Genomic DNA, 4,034 nt, shown 5'->3' on the forward strand with positions numbered 1-4,034 from the left:
TAGAGATGGGTTTTCTTCCTTGATAACAGGGTATCTACTGCACCTTACTCAAGCACTTACAGAATGTGTGATTTACAACAGCAGTACTGTAAACATCCTGTCAGATCAAGAGCCTCATTTCATAGAGAAAGAAATGAGTAAGCAAGTGTATGGCCAAATAATCATCTAAACAGATGATTAAAACTATGCAGTGGTTTAGCCAATATCCTTCAGAATTGCCTTAAATCATTAGTGATATGTAGTGAGATGTCTCTCATGGCTAAAAAAATACAGATCCAGAAAGCGAGACATGGAAACAGAATTGGCTCCTCTCCCCATCATCCTGAGGTTTACCTCAGGATGGGATTCACATTTTCCCTCTTTAACAAATTAGCGCCGTGATATTAGAATATTTGCACTTAGCAGTATGATAAGTGCCCACTAAACCTGCAACTGTGACTTCAAAAGAGTCAAAAGTGATTCCTTTGTTATGGCCTCCTCATGCCAGCAGAATGGCAGCCAAAAAAGAAATATATTCATGGGGGGAAATGAGACCCATGATCCTGAAGAGCTAGAATTGCTACTACACAGTGGAACTCACAAGATGCACTTGTGTTTCCATGTCTGGTGATGACGATCAACCAGCAATTGCAGTGACTGTAGCATGCTAAGAACAAAGCAACTAAGAACTCAGAATCTCAGCTGAAGGTTTGGGTGACTCCCTTAGGCAAGCAACCTAGATCATCAAAACAGGGACTGAACAACCTGGTGGACAAAAGGGAGAGAGAAATTACAAAGTGCAATAGAGAAGTGAAATGATAAATACGAATTATGATTTGAGTACCAGTTACAGCGTCTGTAGCTTCTGCATCTAACTGTTGCATATTAAGCTTTTTGAAGAGGCCACCACCTTGAACACTCAGTGATGAATTGCCTTTAATGTAGGGTACAAGTGGGTCTCAATGGTGCCAGGAGTGGACTGCATCGCCCCACCTCACACCCTCTGAGTAACACCTTTGTATCCAGCTGTGGCTGGGGAGGATAGTTTCATATGTGTTTTGACTCCTTTGGCACTGACAACATCTTGCCTCCGATCTTTGTTGTATATCTTTGATCTCAGCCCTATGATTCCTCTGATGCTGAGGATGAAAAAGGTGTAAAATAGGCAGTTGAAATAGGGATCCAGGTCTTAGGAGGTCCATCTGGAGAGGTAGGTGTGTTTCTAGACTGCAGAAGGAATCTGAAGACCTGGGAAGGAAAAATTTCTCTAGGGAGAATTTCAACAGTGAAATTAGGTCATATGGAAGACTCCTAAAGAATATTTAAAACACTTATAGTCGAGGGCAGGCAATACACATATGTGAAGGGAAACATTGGCAAAGAAGCTTGAAGAGCAATCTGCAATAATACTGGGAGAATGCTCTATGTTTTTATTAAAGGGTGACCTAACTTGGCTGAACTCTTCATTTGATGTGAAAAACAGAAAAAATACTTTGTATGCATTGCTATTTATAGTTTATAAAGCCCTTCTATAAATTTTTACAATTGATGTGTTAAGATATATATAATAAGCTCAGCTGTCAATATTATCCCATTTTAGCGCTAAGAATGTTGGTTCCCTGACTTTATTGATAAGTAGTAGAGTGCTAGTATCTCTTGTTAAACTGCAAATTCCATTTGCAGGTTTAGGCTTCACATATTCCTATTAGGCCTGCCATCACAGCCTTGTGATGATCTATATATCTTAAGCAAGTCAAAAACATTTCTAGCTATGCCTTTATTTTAATCAGTGTATGTTAATGCATCTACAGTATATGTAAAAGCATTTATTAGTTAGCCTAATGCACTGTATAAATTTTAGGTAGAAGCCTCAAGTGTTATATTAACAAATATTGTTTTCCTTTTGGTAACTTATAAACTGAAATGAATGTATAAGATTTTAAAAAGTGCACACACAAGATGAAATAGTCATACTGATATTAGAATTCCTTTGAATAAGTTTTTATGTGTAGGACATAGAAAGTAGAATACAAATTAACATATTTTCAATACAAATCTTTAATTTTGGGTTTTTTTTTTTTTTGGTCTGTTCTGTGTAGCTAGGTAATGTTTAAAGATATTTCTCTTGGGAGGAAAAAGATCATACTAAATTTTGTAAAGACATACATTTTTGTACCAGCAATAGTCAAATTTGCCATGTTTCTCAATTTCAATGAGTGCAGCCAGAAATGATCAAAATATCTCCACCACCCCCGTTAAGCATTAAAAATACAAGGCCAGGGGCAGTGGCTCTTGCCTGTAATCCTAGCACTTTGGGAGCCCAAGGCAGGCAGATCACTTGAGGTCAGGAGTTCAAGACCAGTTTGGCCAACATGGTGAAACCCTGTATCTACTAAAAATACAAAAATTAGCCGAGTGTGGTGGCGGCGCCTGTAATTCCAGCTGCTCGGGAGTCTGAGGCAGGACAATTGCTTGAACCTGGGAGGCAGAGGTTGCAGTGAGTCAAGATCATGCCGTTGCACTCTAGCCTGGGCAATAAGGGAAACTCCGCCTCAAAAAAACCAAAACCAAAACCAAAAACAACATACACACACACAACCAAAAAAAAAAAAAAAAAAAAAAAAACCAAAAACCAAAAAAAAGACTCTAGAGGGCACTCTACTCCCATTGTTTTTCAAGAAGCAGAGCAATTCTTTTTGAATGTAATATGAATGCAGATATTTAAAAGTCATTGTGAATGTTTCCAGAAAGTTAGAATTCTTATGCAAGATCTTGAATATCAGTTGTCAGCACAGGGCAGTGGGATTTTCGTGTTCTCTTTTAAGTGTTTTCAGTTGGGATGGTTTAAGCTCTTTAATGCCTAGGATACAATTAATTTCTCAAGGAAGTATACTTACATTTACAAAGTTAGAGTTACAATATGTATAGGTATAATAGTTATCCCTACATTACGTTATGACATTTTACTTAATTACCTTGTATAATTGTTTTTACTACTACTGTCATTATTAGTATTGAATACATGAAATCAGAATTTTGGGATGCTTTCTGGGGAATGAGATTATCAAAGTGTTTTGATTCAAGTAGCCTGGTTCTTTCCCATTTCCATGCACATGAAATGTATATAGGAGGGCCTAATTCCTGGGTTATAGTAGGTGCTAACTGAATGTTTTTTTTAAGTCTGAATCTGAAGTTAAAAAAAATAACTTTTAATATTAGTAAATACATCAAACTATGTATTTGTATCTGTGGCCTCTTCTCTGGGCCATTCATGGTAAGAACCTGGTCTCCTGGAATTTAATTTAGCCCGAAGACAGGTTTTGCTTGTTATTATGTTTTGCTTGTTAGTATGTAAAAATCTGAATTAGAATGCATTTCAGTGATTGCATTCTAAATACTAAACAATACTTGCATTTCCCATTGTCTGAAACTCTGTGCCCTTATACATTTCCTCATCTACCTGACACCTACAGCCACGTGCGTTTAAGCCTAGGATCTTTTTGCTGGCAGCATATGTCTCTCTTTCTTTTTTTGGAGATAGAGTCTCTCTGTATTACCTAGGCTGGAATATAGTGGTGTGATCATGGCTCATTGCAGCCTCAAACTCCTGGGCCCAAGTGGTCCTCTTGTCTTAGCCTTCTGAATAGCTGGGACTACAGGCATGAGCTACCACATCTGGCTAATTAAAAAAAATTTTTTTTTTTGTTAGAGAGTGTGCTTGCTATGTTGCCCAGGCTGGTCTTGAACTCCTGGGCTCAAGAGACCCTCCCACTTTGGCCTCCCAAAGTGCTGGAATTACAGTTGTGAGCCACTGCTCCCGGCCAGCAGATGTCTCTCTTGATCACTATTTCATGACTGAATAAGTATTGTCTTGTTACTTTGGTTTACCTGCCCCCTGAAAAACACTCTTTAGCTTCCTGCATCTCCCTATGTTCTACAGCTGGGATTTTATTTTTATTTGTAGGCTCAACTTTCTTACATCTGACCAAGGGGAACTGAACTGTTAGGAATAGCTCACGGTTGCTTTTCCTATTCTGACTCTTATGTTGCACAAA

Source organism: Sapajus apella, unplaced genomic scaffold (assembly GCF_009761245.1).
Source record: "Sapajus apella isolate SASKATOON/1434 unplaced genomic scaffold, GSC_monkey_1.0 scaffold28, whole genome shotgun sequence".
In the NCBI taxonomy this organism is placed as follows: Eukaryota; Metazoa; Chordata; class Mammalia; order Primates; family Cebidae; genus Sapajus; species Sapajus apella.